This window comes from Lissotriton helveticus, chromosome 6 (assembly GCF_964261635.1).
Source record: "Lissotriton helveticus chromosome 6, aLisHel1.1, whole genome shotgun sequence".
Lineage (NCBI taxonomy): Eukaryota > Metazoa > Chordata > Amphibia > Caudata > Salamandridae > Lissotriton > Lissotriton helveticus.
In genome coordinates this window covers 580717235-580729705 of record NC_136067.1, presented here as the reverse complement: position 1 = coordinate 580729705, position 12471 = coordinate 580717235, and the positions used below count along the sequence as shown (strand labels likewise).

The 12471-nt window shown below is 41.4% G+C and overlaps 1 protein-coding gene across 1 annotated transcript in view; it reads left to right on the top strand.

Moving 5' to 3' along the window:
* The window catches only part of COL9A1 (collagen type IX alpha 1 chain), a 410236-nt gene that overhangs the window by 340154 nt on the left and 57611 nt on the right, over positions 1-12471 (top strand). The gene's annotated exons all lie outside the window — the stretch shown is intronic.

The window sequence follows — 12471 nt, the reverse complement described above, 5'->3', positions numbered from 1 at the left end:
GGAGCACTTTACAGGAGCATCTTTTACATTACACAAGCACACATTCATTTTTTGTAAGCACATGGAGATTTAGTGATTTTCCCAGAATCACAGGATGTTGAGCAGACATCAAGAATCGAGCCTGGTTTCCCAGCTCTACAGTCATCAGCTCTGATTGTTGTGCCACATCCTTGCCCCTAAACAAGATATCAGAAAAAGAAGTTCCACAAAACATGCTTTCTGACGCAATTAAAAATGCGTGATTATGTGGCTTTGCTGTTTTCCACCCCTTCTTAGAGCCCCTGAATCTCCACTCTTCCTATCACTGGAAGAATTAGCCCCCTCCCACTTCCCATCCCCTCCAAAATTGTTGCACCTCTGGCCTTTAAAGACCTGTGACTCCAGACACTCTCAGCAGGGGCCCCCAGCAGCTGGAGCTGCAGCAGCCCGGGTTAAGATGCACGACTGGCACCTGAAAGCAACAATAGAAGGTGAAGTGTGTGCCCCCCCGTAGGGATGCTGCGCCCCACAGTTTGTAACCTGCACACGTCACTTTTTCTTGTATTTTGTTTGCTCACATTTGTCACTTTTGCCTCAGGTAACTTAACGTTTGCTTTTGTAATTTGTTCACTTGTAATTTTCTCCTCATGTATCATTGCTGTTCCTATTGTGAAGCGCTCTGACACCTTCGGGTAAAGTCCGCGCTATATAAAAACTCATAAAATAATTTTTTTTAAAAAGCAGTGCATACTATTCACCTCCACACGTCTCCAGCTAGCCCCTCACTCCTCACATGCCTAGGGCGGTAGGGTGTTGGGGTGTGGGGGGGGTGTCTCTTAATGCTGTCAACATAGCTGCCCATGCTCTCAAATAGCCTTCTACCTTATCTTATCCCCTGGTTTGTTTCGTTTGTAGCTCCTCAGCCACCACCCATTCTGAGATATCTCTGAGCCAGTCCCTATAGCCTGGGGACCTAGTTGCCAACCACCTGATTGGGTGGCCAGGACAACTTCTCGAAAATGACATTTGTCAGATTTCAGGAATTTTTCTCCCAAAACATGGTAATTCCCTGTAGATTTTCTCCTCCAGGAAGATATCCCTGCCAAGGCTTGAACCACAGCTGTATTGAAATTAGTTTTCTGAGTGTGGGGTACCAGGCATGCATGGATATTATTTGGACTTTAGCATGGAGCCACACATTAGAAACAAATCAATGTTTTTAATGGGGAGTTACCAGTTCTGCAGTATTTATTTTCTGGGTCGACCTGCATCCAGTGCAACTTCCCACTGCCATACATTGCTAAAAAGTAGAGGCACAGTAATGCAGGGCGATATGACTTGTATACATCCCAAAATGTCTTCCAAATGTCAAAATATAAATGAAAAATCATAATTTCTTACACTTGTTTGACACTGTGTGGTGAAACTTTTGATGCTTCCCAGAAATTCCAGAACATTCCAACGCAGAAATAAAGGATAATTAAGTGACAGACAGTTTTGGAGCTGCCAGCCGCACCGAGTACTTCGCAGGTCTTTAAAAGACCATTTACGCTTTAATGAGGCTTTGTTGTTTTTCATCCTTTCTTAAGAGCCCCTGAATCTCCACTAATCCTATCACTGGAAGAATTAGCCCCCCTCCCACTCCCCAACCCCTCTGAAATCTTTCCGCCTCTAGCCTTTAAAGACCTGTGACTCCAGACACTCAGCCGAGCCCCTAGCAGCTGCAGCAGCCCAGGCTGAGATGCAGGACTGGCGACTGGAGCATGAAAGGAACAATAGAAGGTGAAGTGCGCGCCCCCCTGGAGGGATGCTGGGCCCCCCAGGGGGGCGCGCCCCACAGTTTGAAGACCTATGCTGTAGAGTATCAATCATATAATATGACTGTTGAAAATTGGGCTCCTGGTTGTGGGAGAAAGAACTCTACTCAAGCAGCAACCACAATTTATGTCAGGGTGTAAGACAAGCAAATCCCAAATTAACCTGTGCTTAACCCTCTGGTAGCTTGGCACAAAGCAGTCAGGCTTAACTTTAAGGCAACATATAAAGTTATTATGCACTTCAAACAGTAGTAGAGTGAAAACAAAACACAATAAAAATCACACACCAATCTAGAAAAATAGATAAACTTTAAATGAATAATTTGAGACCAGAACAATAAAAACCAATCAGTAGAACAGACATATGCAATTTTAAAGATCTAGGTAGAAGTAGTGCTTAGAAGCATAAATCACCAACTGTGGTGATCTGGTTGCGTTGGACTGGGTAATAGTTTCAAGTTCAGGCTGACTGTGATGAAGCGCAGGCCTGATACAGGGCCCAAGTTAAGTCCACTCAACAAATTAACTTAAATCCTGGTTGCAGAACATTGGGAAGTTCTGCATAGAGGATGTGTTGCAAAGCAGTGATTCAAGGCTGCCATGCAAGGTCCTGCATTGAGGATACATCACGCAGCAGCGGCTTCAAGGAACTGTGAGATCTTGCATCGAGGGTGCCATGCAGCAGCGGTTCCGATGCAAGACTGCAAGGTGATGCGTTGCACTGCACTGGTTCTGCTTGTACCTCAGCTTCGCTGGCAGAGCACCTTCAGGCCAACTTCCAAAGTTCCAGGACTAGGGTGGCGCCACTTTGGAGGAACAACTCCCAGTGGACAGAGTCCAGGTGCTGGGTTCAAGGTGGTTGGAGCCTTTTCTGTCTCTAAGGCTCTCATCAGGAGGGCAGCTAACTAGCCCTTAGAGTCACTCTGATGGTTCTGGGTTCAAGATTCAGGTCCAGTCCTTTTCACTCAGGCATCAGGGCAGCAGAGAAGCAGGACAGCAGGATAGCAGTCCTTCTTGCAGCAGAACAGCACAGCTGTCCTTCTGAATCTTCCACAGGTCCAGAGGTGTACTGAAGAGTTGGGTGTGAGGGTCCAATATTTATACCTGGTTCCAGCTTTGAAGTAGGAGAAGGTTCTGAAGGTTTCCACCCCACAGGTGTTTGGTATTTCCTGCCTCCCTACCCTGGCCCTAGCTTGTATGATGGCATGAAATACTAGTACAGAACCCTTTGTGATGTGCAAGTGTGGTAGGTGACAGCTTTGTCCAACTATCAAGTCAGAGACAGCCCATCCTGCTGACACCTATTCCCTCTTTGTCTCACTGTCTGGCAGCAATACACAAAGAGCAACTTTCAGCTGAACCTAGTCATGTGACCCGGGATACAAGCTAAAGGCAGCAAATGGTTAGGACTGAAAATGCCAACTTTCTAAAAGTAGCATTTTCAGAATTGTGACTTAAAATCCTACTTCACCTTTAACAAGGGTTTTAAATTACATTTCTTTTGACACCAATCTCTATAGTAATACCTGCTCCCAATTGAAAGTTAGCACCTATCAAATGTAGTAAGGTATTCCAATGTTATCTTATGGGAAAGATAGGCCTTGCACTAGTGAAAAATGGATGTAAGAGTTTTTCAATACCAGGACATGTAAAAGTTAAAAGTGCATGTACATCTTTTTAAATAGACTTCACCCAGCCCTGTGGACTGTGTAGGGCTTACCCAAAGAGGGTTACTTATGTGTATTAAAACAGTAGGTTTAGGCCTAGCAAAAGGTTTATTTTGCCAGTTTGAAATGGCAGTTCAAAACTGCACACACAAGCTGAAATGGTAGGCCTAAGACATTTTTAAAAGTACTTAAGCGGGTTGTACAATTAGTGCTGCAGACCTACTGGTAGAATTTAATTCACAGGCCTTGGGTACAGGTAGTACCACTTTAACCGGGAATGACCACTAAATTAAATGTGCCAATTGGATGTAAGTCAATCTTAAGCCATGTTTTAGGTCACGAGCACAAGCACTTTAGCAGTGCAGAACAAGAGTAAAGTGTGCAGAATCCTATGGTCAGCAAAAACAGAAGGATAGACGGCAAAAAGTTGGTGGAAAACCATGACAAGGATGTCAGTCCAACAATGTCAGACTTAGAAGTGGCCATGAGAAAAATGGTAGATAGACACAAAGAAATATGTTTTTCCCATTTTTTAAATGTATAGGAAACCAAGACATATTACATACACAGACTGTAATTAGCATTTTACTTTATTTACTGTGCCATTCTTCCATTCTTTCTTTAGCGCAGAGATACCCCTTCAGGGGTGATTCAGGCGCTTTATAAATCAAATAAATAAACCACTGTGTTTTATGTATACTGTACTGACACAATAATTTCAAAAGTTTCCCAGGACATTACATAGCTGGTAACAACAGAATTCCGATGCAAAATTCAGAAAACTCTTATGCATCAGTCTGTTTGCAGTGTTTCTAGGAGATTTCAAAAATCAGCTGATTGACTCCTAGTTCTTTACTGTGTGATAAACAGCTTGGTAATTACAGCCTATTTAGGTCTTTGTAGCACAAACCCATTACCATCATTTTAAATATTCAGGATTGGTGCTTCACCGAAGCAGGATACTGGACATACTTTGTAGATCATGGCAGGCATACTTTGGGCAGAGATGGGACTGAGCCAGGAATGATTTTAATAAAGAGCGCATATCCTCAAAACACAAGAGCTATTCCAGGACCAAGGATACCTAGAAAGGTACTGTATCAGGGAATGTTGAATTCGGGAAAAAAACAGAAAAGCTAAAAAACAAATAGCAAATTGGGCAATTTTTGTGAAATCCTGGCGATGATAAGCAAGAAAAACACAGCCTAAATCGAAAGTAATTATATCCGGTGTTAGAAAAATATTTGTGTGATGAGTTGACTTAGGATAGAAGAAAAATATCAAACAGAAGTTGATTTGACATAGTGTGATCTGCTAGGACTAACACAAAAACTATAATTTATAGCAGTGAAGGTTTTTTATAGTGAATGAAAAATATTAGGCAAATACAGAACAGAATTCACCTTTTCTGCTCAGACAGAAGAGGATAAGCATTGAAATGTAAGCCTGGTTTGTGACCAGCAGGCAGGCTTACATGTGTGGCAGGTAGGGCAAGGAGAACCAGGGTTTTAAGTTCAACAATAAAAGTGGTATGAAAAACTACACCTCCTCTTCTAGGTGTGCATTGAAAAAACCCAGACAGCAGTGCTAACCTGGGGTGGTCCATGGACTCATTCAAAACTGGTGGTTCACAAGTGAGTCCTGGGTAGTTCGTGCTACACCTACTTGATTAGGGGCTAGCAGTCAACCAGAATGATACTTACACAGGGCTTTATTTTTCAGTGGTGAAAATGGTGGTCGATTAGTTTGCAGAAAAAACATATTGTTTCAACAATTCTAATTGGTCTCCAGAATATATGTGGATAGCCTGCACTAATTTGGGCCTCAGTTTGCAATACAGGGAGGTGCAAGAAGCCTAACTTCTATGTTTGGGCATGAAAACACTCTTTCTCTAGCCTTCATACTGATTTTGTTCTTCAAACTTAATTCAGAGGCACAGGTAGACTAAACAAGATCTGACAAATCCAATATGTCTGGCATTGGATGAGGACCTTTTGGTTTTGCCAATGCTTATTTTGTTGGTGAATGTATTTTGTATGAATGCATGAATTGTATGAAAACAAATCTTGTCTGAAAGCCTACTGCATAGATATTGTTAGGTCAAAGCATCCATAGGAAGAATGCTTTTTGTGGTATTTTATTTCCCGTATTAATTCCCATAGGAAAATTTGCTCTCTAATATAGAAAAAACTGCTGAACGAAGGTACACGAAATTTGGCAAACAGTTATACCTTTACTCAGGAAGCTCTAATTTTGTGATTCGGTGTAAATCCGTTCAGCTGTTTCAGAAATTTGCATTTAAAGATAGCCTCCAGTTGGGCAAGAAGGGGTTAAAAAGTTAGGTATATCTGGACTGTTGGTGTCCAGATATGCTCTGATTGTCCTCTTTAAAGGGGCTAGTCTATCCTAATTGGCCGCCCACAGCCTGAACGATATATTGAAGCAACCATTACAGAACTCAGGCATGGTCCCTGCATTGTTATAGTGAATTGAAAGTATAAACAAGAGGGCAGGGTGAGCTCAAATTGCCCCAAGTGGTATATGGCGGGGGGGGGGGGGGGGGAGGTCTGAAAGGGTCCCTCCCTTGATTGGCTGACCACAAAATGGACAACATGTTGTGGCAGAAACGCGTTAGGAGTTTTGCTTAAATTGCCCTGACTGAGCACTGTTCATGCTGGATCTCAGTCGATCAATTTTCAGACTGGTGTGCTTCTAGTCAGATACTACACCCCCAGGAGGTTGAGGGTGTAATGGGAGCCTCTGTGTGTGTGTGTTTGTATATTCTTTTTGTCACTGAAATAAATCAAATGCTAAATTAGAAATTTACTGAAAAAACATAGGTTAAGGTGATATTATAGTTAGGTGTTAAAGGAAGAAAAAAATTAAGGGTCTTATTATGTCTTTGGCTGTGCGGGAGCGGGACCTCCCTGCTCCAGCATCTCCAAAAACATGTGTTTGAACCACACACCAAATTAGGAGTTCTCATGTTTGGCGGGCTGCTCTTTTGTGTTCCGCCGGTGGTGCCTATAAAATAGGCACTGCAATGGGAACTTCTAAATCAGTACCTGCACTGCTGCAGTTCATGCAATGCAGGTACTGGGATGCATGCACACAGGGGAGAACAACATGTGCCTCTCTGCATGCACCCCATGGCACAGAGGCACAAGGGGGCCCTATAGGGCCCCCTTGTTTCCTCACCACCACACATTTCATGGCGGTCGCACCACCATGAAAAGTATTGGGGTGAGGCAACTTGTAATATGCTTGGTGGGCATAGCGGTCATGCCAAGAATATTGCGGCCCTAAGACCAGCATGCCACCACTTGGGATATCTGATCCCTAGTGGTTGCAGTTGTCCCAAGGCAGCCTGACCATCCTGGTTGTAATTGGGCGGTTGCAAGACTGCCACTGTTGCGTCCCTCGTGAGTCTGGCGGTCCATGGACTGCAAGACTCGTAATAAGGCTCTAAGATTTAAAACCCCAAAACACCCTGAAATATACCAGTTATAGTTTACTGAGGTAACTATAACGTGCTCCCACCATGCACTACTTATAGCCCCACATATTACACCACTCTTATCATGTTAAATAACACTGTTGATGGTATTACTGATGACATCTGAAATGAGAGTTAGAGAATAAGTTAGTTCAACTTTTCAAACATTTCCTAAAATATATTAGAGCCTTCTGTCAGAAAGTTCCACATTTTAAAGATTACTCAAATGACTTTTTCACATATGAGATTTTTGTAAGATTCTTTTGTTTATGAATAATAAAACTATGTCACGACCTAATAAGAATTACAATCTTTAAAAGCATATGCTACATGTTTGAATTATACTAAAAATTGGAAGAATGGTCCTCCGTTCCAAAGGGACAGGACACAGTAATGACACCAGGTCAAAGACCTGGTGGCATGTTTGAATTATGCCTGGGCAAACATTTATTTACACTGGAATAATTTGCATAAATTTGTGAATTTGGGAATTTTATGTTACCATCATGTTATGCAAAAACCCACCATTATACCACTTTGCGTAATTGAAATGGAATGAAATGAAATGAAATTAGGATTTCTAAAGCTCACTGCTACCCGTGGGTGTCCAGGCACTGAGATCCAGAGGTTCGATCAAGGTAAAGAAAAGCGCCAGACATCAATGAGGCATAGAGAAGTAGAAGACAGTACTGAGCCAGTTGTTAAGCAGCCAGGTTTTAAGAGTCTCCAAAAATAAGCAGATTTTTTGTGGTTTTTAGTGTCAGAGACATCGAATTCCAGAGTTTGCCAGTGGCCACTGCAAAGCTCTTGCCTCGCCAAGTAGCTCTTTGGAATTTAGGTAAAATCAAATAGGCCTGGGAGGAGGATCTTAAAGTCCTAGAAGGGATGTATGGTTGAAATAGTTGTTTAATTGATTCTGGACCCATAAGATGAAGGACTTTAAAGGCTATGAATAGAGATTTAAACATAACACTCTTTCTAGCACGGAGCTAATGAAGTAAGGGTAGAGACTCGGAAACCGATAAATGTTTTGCTATTCCTAGAAGCAATCTGGTAGCCGCATTTGGGCCATTTGGAGCTTGTCCAGAACTTTCTTATGGGCAGTCAAAAAAGCCCATTGCAGTAGTCTATTTTAGAAACGACCAGTGCAGTGATCACTGCTTTGCATAGTTCCAGAGGAATGAAAGGGAAAACCTGCTGAAGTGAGCGGTACCTCTAACTCCTATCTCGAACAAACGATTGATAAGGTGTTCATGGCCAACAGTACCAAACGCTGCCGAAAGATCTAACAAAATTAGGACAGCGTTTCCTCCTTTATCTAAAGTTGTTCTGACATATTCAGCAGCTGTGATCAAAGCTGTATCAGTGCTGTGTTGGCTTCTAAAGCCAAAATGGGAGGAATCCAGTAAATTATGATCCTGGATGAATAGCGAAAGCTCTGTGTTTATGGCTTTCTCTATCAACTTGGCCAGAAAAGGACGTCGAGAAACTGGCCTATAATTGTTGGGATTATCAGCATCCCGATTTGCTTTTTTTTTTAAAGAGGAAGAATTGATGCCATTTTCCAAATTTTGGGGAAGTAGCCAAGATGGATCATTTGATTAAAATGCTAAGAGGTGTCCAGGAACTATAGCAGAGGGTAGTTGTAAAACTCTAGAGGGGCAAAGGTCAAAAGGTGACCCTGATTTGATTAAACAAGTTAGTTACTTGACTGTAAGGGGTAAGAACGCCGAAAGAGTGGTATTCCTAGATTGAGATGGTCTCCAAAGAGCTGGCTTCACTGATTTGCAATTCCTAATTTGGACCCTTTGGAAACCGCTGACTGTGGGTTATCATTCGAGCAAGTCCCTACCGGGCTTGAGCTAGAAGTTAAAGCGTTAAATATAACCTCTACCTTATTTTTAAAGAATGTAGCGAGTTTGTCACAGAAAGAGGTATCCGCACTAAAATTTCTGGCTGGTGAGGGATTGCTTAGCTTGACCACTGTGGAGAATAGCTCTTTGGGAGTGTTGAATGCTGAGTTAATTTTATTTATAAAAATGTTGGATTTGGCTTTGGTCAGACGTTTTTGTATCGTAATAGTTCTGTCTTATAAAGATCCATGTCCTCTGTACTATATTTCAACTTCCATCATTTGCTGTAAAAAGTTACAGTGAAATGTGCCATTCGCGGTAGAAATTTACAGCACGCTGCTGCTGGTTTTGTTAATACAACCTTACTCCAAAAAGTGGCATGAGGATGGATTTTGTACTAAAATATATTATGAAATGATGAATTTGTATTCTGTGTAATTTTGCTGAAATTTCGCATAATTTTGCAAAAAATGTCATCCTCTGAGGAAAATGTCACACAGCACTAGTGGGGAACAAGAATGAAGTAAAGGCTCAAAGTTAAGTCAGGAAAAATTCATATTTATGAAATGGTCAATTGGTTAATTTGATCTTTCGTGTTATAGCATACTGACATGGCTACTGATGTAATTGTAGGCATTCATGAGCAGTTAAGTCTTTCATCATTCAAATCACAAAAAATTTGCTCATTGAGAGCCACGACTCTGAGCGCCCTGGAGGATGAGTCAGTATGTATTGTACACACTAAAAAAACAATATCACATGGATCACAATGTATTTAGTGTGATAAAGAACATCTGTTATGAGTTTTTCCCTGAAAATGAGGAATGGCATGTATTTTGGCGCTTTCCACATCACAGCTGCCATATGCATGTCCTTGTATTTATCAGGCATTTATCTCCATGTTAATGTCTAAACATCTGACCTGTTGACATTTACCTGGGAAAGCTAGCAAAAGTGTGGTGGTTGGCATTAATGTGCAGTTATGTTACATGTGGTAACATGGGCTACTGCACATATAAAATTAACTGGAGCATTCATGATTGGGGACTAAATTTCACTTTGGTCTGCAAAAAGTGTAACCACAAATCACAGATCCTGATTCCTACTGTGGATATTTATTTGTGTGAATATTTATTTATTTGAACGATAGCTACAATTTCCAGTCATAACTTTAACAAAGGATTGGGAATATGTGAGTAACCTGTAGACAATCAGTGTGGTCCACTGGGATTGTTGTAACCACCCTTAAAGTGACAGTTCGGTCGCTGGCCAGAAAAATTCCTTGTGGCATTTTATTCCCTAATTTCGCAGCGCATGTTAGCAGAACACCCTATATTTTGCATGCCTTGGTGGAAGAGATTTCTCAGTTTGGAAACATTTTCCTTTGTGGTATAAAATGGTGAAAAAAGTGCAAATGCACATTTGCTCTAATACAAAATATGCAGTTTGTCCATCTAGGAGAAGTAAGAGCAGTTCTTGACATACATTCCCAGGGATTTGGATCACCCCGCAATTTAGCAAATCTGCGCAGGCTGTAAGCATATAACTACTATGCAGATATGAGTACTGTTGAAAATCAAGCCCTTAATTATTCATGGGAAGGTGTTAACAAGGTTGGGCTATGTGTAGTGGTATATATTTAATTGATGAATAAGACTAAAGACTTTATGGCTAGGAAGTAGTGGGAAATGGACTTGGCAGCAGGGCGGGTTCAGTCTACGTTCAGTAGGATTAGGATGTTATCCTCATACATCTGAAAGCTGGCACTGAATGAAGCAGTTCAATCTACCCAGGCATTCACAGAAATACTGAAGAGAATGGGTGAAAGGGCAGAAACCTAGGATACACCTCAGAATATCTGTGCCTCCTTAGACAAAAAATAACCAAGCCCACCATGTTTTTTCCGGTTGCCGAGAAAGGAGTACGTCCGCTTGAGGGCTGTGCCATTAAAAACCTTATCTAGTTTTAGGTAGGTGAGTAGCACTGCTTACGGCTTACATAAACAGTGCCATACAGCAGTTGTAATGCTGGTAGGGTATGTTTCTGTCCTCTATTAGCAGTACACATTTCCTTTCAGCAGTCCTGTTTCAATGCAGGATTGTCATATCGGTATGGCATGCATCTGGTGTGAATGTCACTAGATACCTATATGAATGATTAGTGTGGCAAGATTTATCACTGATGCAGCCCCTGAGTACATTCACCAACAATAGTGTTCTCGGCATCAGTACAACATACTGTGATTCTGGGCAAAGCACTTAACTGTGCCTAAAAAAAAGATCTGACTTTGTGTAACGCAATCTGGTGTTTAAGTAAGATGCTCGGATACCCCTGGGATAAGTTTGTGCTATATATAAACTGCAGATGATAAATACATTAATAAAACATTGGCAGACCAAAGAAAGCCAGCCTGGTAAAGATGAGAAATTTCCAATGTGGAACTCGCATGGTGTCACTCCAAATCCCCTATGCTTCAAACAAGACCAAAAGCTCTCAGAAGAGACTGTAAACAAGCTATTCTCCTGGCCAAACTAAAATTCACCCAGGAACAAAGTAGCATTCGTCACAATCTCACCAAAACTCTTATTCACTACATCCACTCGAACACTGTTCTTCCCTCTACAACTATCATTCGGTTGTCTGTATCCAGATGCAGTACGTTCTTCCAGTACTTCACAAACAAAATCAACACTGTAAGGGATCGAAACACATGGATCCCAAATCAGAATGGAGTTCCCTACCCAAAATGAACAATACCTTGTGTATGTTTTACAATCTTAGTAGAGACATATTGGCTGGAATTGTAAAAACTCTTAGCCTCATTAGCTATCATTCAAACATCCTTTTTGACAACACCATCAAGAATAATATCCATATCCTCAATAAAGCATGGTGTTGCATGCTCAAGCCTTTGCTCACCCACTGCCTCTTCCTTAATCTGATTAAGGTTGGCCAAATCACCCCAATCTTGTAGAACTAAACTTGACCCAAATCTTCTCTTCGACTTCAGAAGCATCTGCAAGCCCACCATGGATAGCGGAATTAATAGAGAATCAACAGCAACAAAACAGTCTATAGGTGAAACACCAACCTAGCTTTCAAGCTGGACCCAGTAACAGCAACTCTACGGATATTGAATGATGTTCGTCACATACTTTATGATGAGTACTCCTGTCTAATTGTCCTCCTTTAGCACTCAGCAACTTTCAAAACGATTGAAAAATGCATGCTAATACAAACCCCAAAGAACCTCACAGAACTTCAGTAGTGTAGTCTTGATCCCCTTCAACTCCTTTTGACCAGTTGTCTATAATAGGTCAATATTGGTTAACACATCTATGACAAGGCAGTGGTACAGTGCGTTGTGTCCCAAGGTTCACTGGCTCCTATTCTATTGAATCATTATTTAATCCATAGGATGCATATGCAGATAAAACCCACCCCTATATTAAATGCGCACTCATTCACAGCTTTAACACATTTCAGTCTTGGAGATGAACAACATTTTTCTATTAAATCTCTTCTAAAGAGAATTCATTCTCATATCCAATAAACAGAGAAACATTTTCGACCTAGCTCAAGGGATCTAAAGAACCCAAATTCATCGAGGATCAATTTAAACATCAGGAAGATAATCAGCTTTGCACTCAATCCCAGTT